Below are 13,709 nucleotides of genomic sequence, written 5' to 3' on the forward strand. Positions count from 1 at the left end.
ATCTTTTTTTTTCATTTCTTTATTATAAATTGTAAATACATGCATCTATATTTTGACATATATCAGAAGTGTTTGGTCCTGCTAATAAATTAAGAGGAAAGGTCTCTACCAGAGGGTTTTCTAATTTGAAGATCTAAAGATGGGCTTGGAATTGTCACAGAAAGAGTCTCAAGTAAATTATTAATATGTCAGAATTTTAGAACGGGAAGAATTCAGCCAGTCCAATTCTTTGATTTCACGGATGGAGGAGGGCCTGGAAAGTGAAGGGAATACCTTATTGCCACCAACTGAAGACAAGCCATGAATTAAGGCGTGGTGACTCTATCGTTCCTCGGTACGACAGGTTTTATTGTATTACCACACATTATGTTATTAAGAACTTTTGCAATTTTTGTCCTGAGCCTGCAATGTGTAAACGTGCTACTCGGTGAGCATTTAATGTTTGAGTTAATTTTATACATTTTCTCAATTCAGCATTTCATCAAGTAAGTCGTTTTTTAAAAAAATCTATCTACCAAGCTTATTTTTCAGAGGGGAAAAAAAGTCTTTTTTAATATGTACATAAGCCCTCAGGTTCTATTTCTGTTTGATTTATACTTTCCTATTGAATCACAGGTTTTCCTAGAAGCGCCTGTGTTTCCTCATCTCATTGTTTGCCGGCACTTTTCTGTTTCTCAGCAGGAGTTATTTTTAAGCTGCCAGAGCTATGGAGATCAAATGGAGGCTTTGGTTAACATCTTTTACAAGCCCAGTTACTGGGCTTTGGGGAAAGAATCGCACTGGGTAAAATTTCCGTTTGCTATAGATAAATTTTTGTCATTTAAAATCCAGGGGCCCTCTTGTTTCATGCAGCTATTCAAAGATTATGAAGCAAAATAATGGATTATTTTCTTCTTTTGAACAAGGAAAGACCATGAAGATCCAGTTAAAAGTAAAAAACAAAACCCAGATTGTAATACACAAAGGGCATTCTGTATTATGGGGGGAACCACTTTGTCCACACAGTGTATAGAACTTCAGGGTTTGGGCATTCCTAAAACCTCAGATGCCCACCAGCCCTGCATGGATGTTGCCATAAACCGGGAAAGGCTAAGGGATTGGGACCCCAGGCAGCTTTAGAATGTTTATGGTTAAGGAGAAAAGGTAGGTGTTCTAAGATGTACTAGGGATTTGTTTTAGTTAAGTATGGTGGTGACGCCTTTGAAAGAAGAGTTTATTCCTTACATTTCCCAAGGTGGGGGCGTGGATGCGGCCACCACACCACACAGGGCCAGGGCCCCAAGGGAAAGCCAGGAGGCAGAAGCAGCAAAGGAGAAAGGATGACCCAGAGTCTTTATTGTGGTTCCTGGGGGAAGGGAGGGGTGAGGCAGGACTGACAGATTTGAGCAAGTTTAAGATTGAGTAGTTTGAATAATTTTGCAGGGCTCTAAGCTAGAGGGGTGGTCTCCAGTTGCCCAATACCTGATTTAGGGCAGGGGAAACATTGGCTTGGCGTGTGAGTGAAATAAAGGAAGTAGCTGGCGAGTCAGACTTTGGAGAGTCAGACTTTGGATGGGTTAATGTGCGTATGAAAATGACACTCACCAGGGAGCTGTTGGGGCTCCAGGAACCAGCCAGCCCTGGGAGGGGCAGTCTCTCCCCAGCCAGGGCCTCCCAAGATGTCAAACGTCATAAAATATGGAAAATAGAAATCATGATTAATACAGGCCCCTATTAGGCAAGTCGTTCTTAGGCGGAATTAACCAAAACCGAAATGTCATGTAGAAGTGCTATTTGATATTTATCAGCTCTTATGGAAAAAAAAAAAAAGGAAATGTATACAAACTGTGGCTTTTACACATAATTCTGTACCAGACATCACTCCAAGCGGTAGGATATGGAGCTGAACTAATCACCTAAATCACAAAAGCATTACGTTCAGTAAGTTTTACATTGTTGTAAGGACACATGCATGCTTTACCCTCCTCCTCCCCAATTTCAAATGCATGTATATTATTTCCACATAAATTTTTTTATTTAAAGAAATATTACTTTTCAGGTCATAGCTTTCTTTCTTTTATAGGTTGTGGTTTTAGTTTAATAGAATAAAATTTTTAATGTGTTGATCAGCAAAACCTGTCATAACAGCTAAAGATTGAAAACAATCTAACTATCCACAGCTAAGAAATTAAGTAAATTATGAGCTATCCATACAACGAACCATGAAACAGGTATTTAAAATAATGTTTAGAGGAGCCTGGGTGGCTCAGTGGGTTGAGCGTCTGACTTCGGCTCAGGTCATGATCTCACAGCTCTGTGAGTTTGAGCCCCACGTCGGGCTCTGTGTTGACAGCTCAGATCCTGGAGCCTGCTTCAGATTCTGTGTCTCCCTCTCTCTCTGCCCCTAACCCATTCTCATTCTCTGTCTCTCTCAAAAATAAATAAACATTAAAAAAATTTTATAATGTTTAAATATTATTTAACTGAATAATAAAGAAGTGCTTTTAACATACTTAATGGAATAAGTTATAAAATTCTGTGTTCTATATAATTTGCTCTTCTGAAGAAAAAGACATATGCATTTAAAAAACAATAGCAACAAAAAAAACACTGAGAGGAGATGCATCAAAATAGAATCCACAGTTATATGGGTTGTGGGGTTATAGTTTACTTATTTTCTTCTTTTTTCTTGTATTCTTAACATTTTCATAAGAAGCAGGGCAGGGGGAGCGCTTGGGTGGCTCAGTTGGTTAAGCAGCTGGCTTTGGCTCAGGTCATGACCTAACAGTTTGTGAGTTCGAGCTGTGCATCAGGCTCTGTTCTGACAGCCTGAAGCCTGTTTCGGATTCTGTGTCTCCCTCTCTCTCTGTCCCTCCCCCACTTACAATCTCTCTTTCTTTTTTTTTTTTAATTTCTTTTTTTTAATGTTTTATTTATTTTTGAGACAGAGAGAGAGCATGAGCAGGGGAGGGTCAGAGAGAGAGGGAGACACAGAATCTGAAGCAGGCTCCAGGCTCCGAGCTGTCAGCACAGAGCCTGACGTGGGGCTCGAACCCACGAACCGCGAGATCATGACCTGAGCTGAAGTCGGACGCTTAACCGACTGAGCCACCCAGGCGCCCCTCTCTTTCTAAATAAACATTTTAAAAATTTTTAATTTTTTCATAAGAAGCATATATTATTTTATAAAAATGAGAAAATAAAAATTTTATTTTTATTATATTGGAGTTTCTTTTCCCAAAGAAATTTTCTCCTACTGCCGGTTCGGCTGGTCATAAGGTTCAAGGGGCAGGGCAGCTGGGATCTCAGCCAGACTTACCGCACAACCATTTCTTATTCCAGATCCTATTTGTCCTAAGGCATACTCGTTTCTTGGTAAGACATCAAAGGGGTTTGCTACCTCCTGACCACCAGGTCCCATTAGCATAATTCCATCCTCTACGGGATATCAAAATGACCATTTTCCTCCAAACTATACTGTGATAGCAAGAGAACTGACTTAGCCTAAGGCTAAGCATATGAGATGGGATATATATTCCAAAAGCTTCGGAAAATACAATCTGTCACAACATGGCCGCTGAGTACAGATTTTGGTTAGCCAATTTAACGCACTAAAGTCAATACACTAAATGTAGAATCCCTGAAGAGCACTCCAATGTTAATAATTCAGACCAAAAGAGCCTTAAATAGTGTCCCTTTTTGTCTAACCAGCCTGCTCTCACAGTTGCTCCCCAGACTCTTGTCAATACAGATCAGTGACATCTTGTGGCTTTGTATAAACTCTCTCTTCCCAGACCAGCCTTTGTGCCTCTCTATCAGGGCTCTCTAGGCTTTAACTCTTGTTATGGGCCTGGAGGCAATGAGTGATGACATTAGTTTGGGAGACAATTGCCAGGTATAAAAGACTTTTATAGAAGAGGAAGGCTTGTTCCCTCGAAGAGGGGTGGGGTTTCCTCAGTTGGCAAGGGAGTTAAGGGGAATTTACAGACTGAAAGTTCTCAGCCTTGTCCATGTCTGCCCAAATGTCTTCAAACCAACCGCGTCTCATGTCCCCCTCCAGGCCCACCACTGCCCTTACCCCAGGTAAGCCTAGCAGGTATAAGCATTTGATCATTTTCGTACCTCTTCACCCTTTATCCCTCAGCCATATCAACCCTGCAGTCACAATAAAGGAAGGATTCCCTCAAAGCTGTCATGGAGGCCTTCTGGCTCCCTGTGTGTATTCTTAAGTTTATCTTTAAAGCTTTTCATTTCTCTTGGACTGTCTAGGGTTCTCAGAAGGAGCCAGGTGACTCCATGATCCTTACAAACACTACTATCGCTATAGCAATTAAGTCCCACAGCCACTTGATCTCTCCACGCTGTGCCCTTCACCTGCACTTCACTTCTTGCTGTCAGGCAGTGATAATTTGGGTAGGCATGATGCCACTGCATGCCATGAATTATCTATGTCGCTTTCTCCCCTACCAAGCAAGTGATCTCTGTGCTTCTTGAATATATACATAACCCAATCCCAAAATCCCATTTCAAGGGTCTGTTTTTGGAGTATAATATAAATTATAGGCTGGGTGCCATCCCTTAGTTCCATAATCCCATAGAGAACTCCAGAAATAAACCACAGATAACAACTGTACCCTAACTTCACACAGACTGCGTCATATTACATCACTTTTTACTCTAAAATCTCCGATCTGTCATTCTTTGGCTAATTTCTTTTCCCATCCTCACTTGGCTTTTAATTAAGCATTTCCCTGGAGATGCTTAATTCCTTGCTTTGCACTTGAAGCAGATTATCAATGTACTTCTTCAAAGTCAATGTTTTTTCCAAGAAAAATATGGGTGGATTTAATTTCTTTTCTCTTACTACTTCTGTGCCCCCAGCACGTAGTTCAATGACTGTCTCATAATACATATCAAAACTGTAATAACAGCACATTATATTGTAAGTATTTACTGTAAGTTTTATGTATCTTGTCTCATTTAATCTTCACAACAATACCATGTGGTTTATACTATTACTATCTGCAACTTACCTCTGAGGAAACAGGCCTGGAGAGTTAAAGTAGTATGCTCAAGGTCACACACAGCTGGTAAGTCAGAGAACCAGCTCTATTTGATGCTAAAGCCGCTAAGCTCCACAGTTTCTTTCAGTAGTGTTTATAGAATGAATAGCCAGATGAGGAGCCCCAGTAAATGCTATCCATATGGCTTTATTTCCACATTATTTTGTTGACCCCAGACAAAACTTCCTAGCATTATCGCTAACCCTTTCTACCAGACTTTACCCTTATGGCCCCATCAATGGTTGTGTATATATAACAAACCAACTCTGGCTAACCTTATCAAAAATAGAGGGATTCATTGAAAGGTAAGGTTAGCCTACAGAATTAAAGTAATGGCTGATCAGCAACTTTGGGGAGGGACAGAATCTAGGCAAACCCAGGGAATAAAGTAGCAGGAATTAATAAGCAGGAGGCTGTTTGGGGCCTCCACCATTGGAATGAATCAGCGTCAACTATTTTCAGTCTTTGTGTCACTGTGCTTCAAGCCTCAGATTCCAGGGAGAGTCTGCCTGACATCATCTGGATCCCCTGTCCAGCCCCAGGCCAGGGAATGGGAGTGGAGGCGGGAGGGGGCACTGTGACTGGCAGTTCCACCAAGACTGCATTCCAGAAAGGAAAATCAAGGGGCAGTAACCAGAGGTTGGCTTCGTGGGTGCTGGGCAGGCAACAAAATGTCTGCTGCAATGACCTTAACACATCCAAGACCAGAGGAGAAAGACGTGGACTACTGAAAATATCCAAAGAAATGCACAACAAAGGCTATTCCTAGAGAAAAGGTTCAAAATGTTTAGAGCACCATGTATCAAAAGGACCGCTTTTAACAAAATTAAAAAAAAAAAAAGATTTTTTAATTTTTTTTTATTTTTCAGAGAGAGAGAGAGAGAGCAGGGGAGAGGGGCAGAGGGAGAGAGAATCCCAAGCAGGCTCCACACTTAGCACGGAGGCCCGATGCAGGGCTCGGTCCCACGACCCTAGGATCATGACTTGAGCTGAAATCAAGAGTCAGACACTCAACCAATTGAGCCATCCAGGTGCCCCAAAATAAATAAAAGATTTTATGGACCATCTAATGTCGTCTTAAGTTACTTTTTACTGCAATGTTACTTAGATGTGTACAAATATCAAAACAGGAGTAAAAATCCTTGGATTTGTAGCACTTATGAAATTATAAAGCACAACAAATTTTATTTATTTATTTTTTTTTAATGTTTGTTTATTTTTGAGAAAGAGAGACCGGATCCTAAGCAGGCTCTGCACTCCTGAGTTGAAGTCCATGCTTAACCACTGAGCCACCCTGGTGTCCCCCTGGTGTTTTTTATTTTATTTTTTTTTCAATATATGAAATTTATTGTCAATTTGGTTTCCATACAACACCCAGTGGTCATCCCAAAAGGTGCCCTCCTCAATACCCATCACCCACCTCTCCTCCCTCCCACCCCCCATCAACCCTCAGTTTGTTCTCAGTTTTTAAAAGTCTCTTATGCTTGGGGCGCCTGGGTGGCGCAGTTGGTTAAGCGTCCGACTTCAGCCAGGTCACGATCTCGCGGTCCGTGAGTTCGAGCCCCGCGTCAGGCTCTGGGCTGATGGCTCGGAGCCTGGAGCCTGTTTCCGATTCTGTGTCTCCCTCTCTCTCTGCCCCTCCCCCGTTCATGCTCTGTCTCTCTCTGTCCCAAAAATAAATAAAAAAAAATGTTAAAAAAAAAAAAAAAAAAAGTCTCTTATGCTTTGGCTCTCTCCCACTCTAACCTCTTTTTTTTTCCTTCCCCTCCCCCATGGGTTTCTGTTAAGTTTCTCAGGATCCACATAAGAGTGAAACCATATAGTATCTGTCTTTCTCTGTATGGCTTATTCACCTAGCATCACACTCTCCAGTTCCATCCATGTTGCTACAAAGGGCCATATTTCATTCTTTCTCATTGCCACGTAGTACTCCATTGTGTATATAAACCACAATTTCCTTATCCATTCATCAGTTGATGGACATTTGGCTCTTTCCATAATTTGGCTATTGTTGAGAGAAGCACAACACATTTTAAAATTCAATGCAAACAAAAATGACAAAACCACTATCATTCAAGTTACTTACATAAGTTGAACTTGACAAAGGACATTTTTCTGAACCTGAGCTGCTCTGCTCCCGATGTGCAGGTGGTAGTGACAGCTATACTGCAGGCATTTTGGAGTTCAGCACTGCTGTGCTATCGCATGCCTGCTGATGACTCAATTCTCCCGCCACTTTATCCCTTCAATCCACGGGGAAACCTCGGGACAGCATGGCCAGGTCCTTACTTGGCCTTCATTTGGCATGAAAATATCTGTGCTTTTTTCTTATTAACCCAGGATAGAGTACTGTTCTCTGATGTGAACGAGTCAGAAACAAAAACGCATGTAGAGGCACAAAAATTCCTGGCAGTGCTGTTATGAGATGGTCGCTCAGGTGATCCATAACATGCTGATATTAAAAGTTTTTCGAGTACCTTAGACACATAAGTGCAACTTTTAAACTTTCTTATGGAGAACTCATGGATATCTGAGACTGCATCCTTTGGTACCCAGGGATCGTGAACCCCAGTTTGAGAAACAGTGTTTAGAGCCATGGCATCATCCTTAGAATAAATGTGTGAGGAACCCTTTGAAAAGGGTATTACAGGGGCTCCTGGGTGGCTCAGTCGGTTAAGCGGCCGACTTCGACTCAGGTCATGATCTTGGGGTCCGTGGGTTCGAGCCCCGCATCAGGCTCTGTGCTGACAGCTCAGAGCCTGGAGCCTGTTTCAGATTCAGTGTCTCCCTCTCTCTGACCCTCCCCTGTTCATGCTCTGTCTCTCCCTGTCTCAAAAAAAAAAAAAAAAAAAAAAAAAGTTAAAAAAAAAAAAAGAAAAGGGTATTACAATGATTTGCTGCTATAAATTCCTAGATATGTATTTGTATAAAATTTCCATATGCCTTCTGATAGTTCTTATGCCCTTGATATTCTGCATACTGTATATAAAGAGAAAAAAATACTTAACAGCCTCTTGATAATCTCTATGGAGTGGGTGAAAACTCCAATTTCTAAGAATACAGTAATACATGTCTGTCAAATTGCATAAAAAATCATGTTAATTGAGCAGAGGTTGAGATTCTGACCATTCCTCTAGTTATGAAATGGCTAATAATTATCTAGCTATTTTGAGTAAATGCACATGTGGAGAATTTTGCTTTCCAGTGATTGTGAAACACAGCACTTTATTTTAAAATGTTTCTGATCCAGTAAGGCTGAGCGACATTCTGCTCTATTTAAAAAGATCAACTCAACCAAATTTTGCAAGCATTGACTTTCTAAATACATTTTTTTAATTATTCTAAATTATATGGCTGAGTTAGACTCAGAATTACAGCCCCCTAATAAGGAACAAAGCACTGATAGCTAAAAGGAAATGCTTTCATATGTAAGATAGAGTCCTCCAAGAATGTTTGAATTTTGCGTTTACATTTATAAAATAATCTCAGAAAGCTTAATATCAGCATGTTATGATTATCTGGGTGACCATCTACAACAATGAGAAGGATTTAATTATCACCGGTGGCATAGGTCTCTTTAATTTATAATTATGCCTTGCTTTACAAGTGTCTTGGAAACATGAACAACTAGCACTGAGAATATTTCAGTAAAGAATAGCTCTCATATTGTCCATATAGGAAAAAAGTAATCTCATGTGTGCCAGTTCCAAATGCCAAATCATCTGAATGATTCTGATTACATAGATCAACAGAACTAGTTAATGGGCTAGGTTTACGAAGAGAGGCTATACAGAAACATGTTCTTAATATTTAGTTTCATTTTACACAAAATATACTATATAATCCCTAATCTCCACAGTTAGAAATCCAAAGAATTTGCTTTTAATAGTAATACATTAATAGCAGCATGTTTTATCAACATTTTACATCTATCTGTATGAAAACTCCCATGATAAAATTGGTCACATTGAAAGAATGCAGGGTTGAGCAAGTTTAATTATTTGCACAATTCAAAGTGAGTTGATTGTTGAGAAATAACAAAAAAAAATTAGAGATTTTTGCATCATCTGTCACTTTAAAATGTCACCTTTTACAGTATGTTTTATAAGAAAAATTAGAACACTTTAGAAATATCAGAAAAATTTAGGATTCTCCCTTTATTAGTTGTGAGTTGGGGGAGGAGGAACTATCCTGCAGAAAGTGTCAATCATGCTAGTGTCTTCATTTTCAAACTGGATATGAGCTAGCTTACGAGCATCGCGTGATAAAGTGTAATGGGTGGGCTTTGAAACTAGACTTTGAATCTGGGTCTGACTACAGGCTTTGCCATTTATGAATTGTGTGATCCAAAGCATGCCCTTAACCACTCTGAACTTTCGTTTCATAATTTGAGGGGAAGAGGTTGATAAGACTTACCTGGAGGAGTGAGAGAACTTGGTTTCTTTCCCCGCTCTCTAATTCACGCTGTCATTTGGACAGTCACATGACCAGTCCAGCCTCCTATCTTCTAAAAAATGAATGTTTTAGTGGTTCTCAACAGGAAAGGTTACTTTCCTCTCCACAGGGGCATTTGGAAATGTGTGGAGTGGTTTCTGGTTGTCCCCAAAATTAAGGGAATCAAGAATGCTGAATACCCTGTAGTGGGGATGACAGTCCCATACAACAAAGAATTGTTCCATCAGGAAATCAACATAGCCCTTTTGTGAAACTAACTAGATCATCCCTGACCTTTTCACTTTGACATTTTAGCTTTTATTTTAGTTTCATTGTTTCTTTACAATCATGTTGGATGAGCCAGATAATTAAATGCTGTGAGCCACCATGATACACATGAGCATGTTGATCAAAATGAAGACTTGTGGGGTAAAGAATGGGCTTTGTTTTTGTTTTGTTTTTTAGTTGGAATGAAGTGCTCAAAGCAAGCCTAAGAGCATGTGAAATAAAAGCTTTCCTGGAAATCATTCCCAAAGCACTCCAGGCTAACCAACCTTAGGCCTTAGACAAAAGAAGAGTTCTTCTCTGCCTCTGCAAAGACCCACCCCTTATGCTCCCACCTCCTCCCTCAAGACAGACCCCTTTCCAGGACAACTGATGGTGGTTTCACAGGAAACTCCCAGCCTCCACTCCCAGGACTGTACTATTGTTCTTTAGCCCCAAAAGACATCAGAACGCATTTCTATATCAATACGTTTCCCAAATACGGTATTCAATCTTTAACAACACCACGTGGGGTCAGCCAAATCCCACCCATGTCCCTTTGCTCCAAGCAAAGTTTCTTGGCACAGCTTCTCCTCCAGCATAAGAGAAGACTGGGGACTGCGTGTGTTCCCAGACTCTTCAGGGTCTCTGCTTCTGATATGGGAGCAAGAATACACATTGCACCAATATTTGGAGCACTAACATACAAAACATCATGGCCTGGATCCGCCCCTAGAAAAACCCCACTAATACAAAAATAATGGATAGCAAGGCGGCTCTGTCCCTGTGGGTCCCTGTGCACATAGACAAGTCATTTAGCTAATACCTGTCAGTTCCAAAAGAAGGCCTTTGCGTCTCCTTTCATTACTAAAGGCCTGTCTTGACTAGTTTCCCCAGAACAAGGGGACAGCTGACCAAATAAATGAAAAGTTTGGCTCATCAAGTGTTCAAACACTGTGGGGTACATATCAGTCAGGATCCCTTGTTACAATCCAACAAACATGCAATGATTGCCTCTTGGGTGTCAGGTGCAATGCCAAGTCTTAAAAACACAAACAAGCCAAAGAAGAAAAACAGCTCTAGACTCAGGAATAAACATGTATAGAAATTCAGTGACCAGTTCCTGATAAACCAATTCTAGCAAAAAACCTACTGCTATACATCTCTTTGGCAAGCCTGAGAACTCTGATGCCAGCAAACCCAAGTCGCCCCTGATGGGCATTTCTAGAAAAGAAAGAATGGAAGTGGAAATAGAATGCCTGAAAATAGAAAATGAAGGTAAACCACAGAGCATTTCTCCAATGAAAACTCAGGAAGATAAAGGAAACTGAGAGAAGCCTACTTCCTTGGGATTGTACTCTGGGACTGTACAGAAGGAAGGAACTAAGACATAGATAAGAAGACTTGACAGCCAGGGCCAAGCAGAGACACGGGGCGCCCCGAGAAGGCCAACAATTTGGCACGTCTTCGGATCAACGTTATTTTTTTAAATGGTTCAACATTTATTTAGTGAGGTTAAGGTTAGGGTCCTTTCATTCTTAAAAAGTGCGTCTAACTCCTCCTCCTTCTGCTTTCCTCTTTCCTTCTCAAACCATTCAGTCCTAAAGCTACCAGATGAGGCAGGAAAAGGGAGGAAGAGGGAAGAGGCCACAGTGGCCCAGAACAGGATGTCAGCCAAGCAGGGAGAGTGCAGCATCCATCTACACACTGGGGTGCCCCGGTGGGGTTTGTCAGAGCTCTGCACAAGAGGAGTGTGTCCTTACCTGGGAGGCACCAGGTGGGGTGCTGGGGCAAGCTGGAGAAGGGTGTCTCTGTGGAGGGGAGCGGGGCAAAGGGCACCAGCACTCTGGAGTGAAGAGAGCACCTGGGCAGGGGAAGGGTTGGCAGCGGAGATGGAAGATTGGGTGATCAAAGAAGTAAACTATGGTTGCCCTCCTTTATCCGCAGAGGATACATTCCAAGACCCCCAGTGGAGGCCTGAAACCACAGAGAGTATCAATCCTATATATACCATATTTTCTCCTGGACATACATATCTATGATAAACTTTAATTTATAAATTGCGCACAGTAAGAGATTAACAACAATAATAATAAAGTAGGACAATTATGGGGCGCCTGGGTGGCTCAGTCAGTCAAGCGGCCGACTTCGGCTCAGGTCATGATCTCACAGTCCGTGAGTTCGAGCCCCGCGTAGGGCTCTGTGCTGACAGCTCAGAGCCTGGAGCCTGCTTCAGATTCTGTGTCTCCCTCTCTCTCTGACCCTCTCCCATTCATGCTCTGTCTCTCTCTGTCTCAAAAATAAATAAACATTAAAAAAAATTTTTTTAATAAAGTAGGACAATTATAACAATATACTGTAATAATAATAGTTGTATGCATGTGGTCTCTCTCTCAAAAGATCTTACTGGACTCACGCTTCTATTTCTTGTAATGACGTGAGATGATACAATGCCTAGGTGATGAGAGGAAGTGAGGTGAATGACAGAGGTGTGGTGACCTAGCATTAGGCTACTAGTGACCAGACAATAGGTTAGAAGGAAGGTCGTCTACTTCTGGACTGAAACCAAGGAAAACGAAAACTCTCAAAAGGGGGGACAACTATAAAGCTAATGGAGCCAGGTTTCTCATGCAGAAGAGAGGTACAAATACAGAAAGGAAGGAAAGAATTTTCATGGTGATGGATTCAGACTGAAGGTATTGGCATGAGGTCAAGAGCTTCAATAAATAGCCGATACAGAACTTATTATAAACTTAAGTGTGTGTTTCTGTACATGCATATATGAAGAGAGAAGAGAGACAGAGAAAGAATCTACCTACTAAAAGGGCCTGGAAGCAACAATGTTCTGATAACAGTGAATACACCCAGCACCCAGATTTGAATCCTAAACACCACCGGCCATTAAAGGAACCAGGGCTCCCTGAGGAAATGGCTGACCCGCCCCAGGCTGGGGCAGGGAAAGTAGAAGATGAACCCGGAGAATCTTATGCCAGAAAGCAAAAAGCACTCAAAGAATGAGGGGACATGCCAAAAAGGACACAAGCCAGCCTGCGCAGGGGCCAAAACAGGGACAGTTTATCAAGATAAATTACAGTCGTCACAGATTATTACCCAAACACATGAACCCATATTCATATTGGAAAAGCAATCAATGAATTGTCAGTTTAATGAGGTACAGGATGTGTATACAGTTTTAGAGGCTTTCCCCACAAAATACTAATTACAAAGAGGAATAGAGACGTCTCAGAGGTAAAAATGTTCTGTGTTGTACTTGCAACTTTCCCGTGTCATTGGTCAAAATTATATATTTTAAAAGTATATGAGAAATGCTAATTTGATTCTGATTGAAACAGAGTCAGTGGTCTGAAAAAAAGTCAACAGAACATTTCCAGCTTTTCTGTAGTTCTTTCCTTTTGGAATTTTCTAATCCTAGCCAGTTATCGGGAGGTGTACTAAATAATAAAAGAAATCCATCATTTCTTCCATCCACACAAAGTTCCCTGTGCCATGCTTTCCTCGGTTTCAGAATTCCAGTTGCCTGGGACTGCTCACTTTTAACTGACTGGATGGGACTGCGTGTGGGCATCGCAAAAACAGGAGACAGAGCTTGGCACTCAAGTTATTTTATTTCTCCTCATAGGTACCGTGTGTCTGAAACAACTTACCTCTGCATTACTGCATTCCAGATGCCTGCTCCCACCACCCACCCTGGGCTCTGCTGGGGTCATCACATTTGGAACCACAGTGAGTGTGGGAAATGACTCAACCGACTTGCTGACTATTTGGGATGGACACACAGAGGCAGAGGAAGAAAAATGTTTCTTATTGCTTACGTGCCATCTCAGCAAAGATTATCTGCATGCATATTGCTTCAAGTACAGAAGAAAGACCCTATAAAGTTTCTGTCGAGACTGAGCCTGGGTGGCTCAGCCAGTTAAGCATCTGACTCTTGATTTCAGCTCAGGTCAT

The sequence above is a fragment of the Panthera leo genome, chromosome A1, assembly GCF_018350215.1.
Source record: "Panthera leo isolate Ple1 chromosome A1, P.leo_Ple1_pat1.1, whole genome shotgun sequence".
Classification (NCBI taxonomy): domain Eukaryota; kingdom Metazoa; phylum Chordata; class Mammalia; order Carnivora; family Felidae; genus Panthera; species Panthera leo.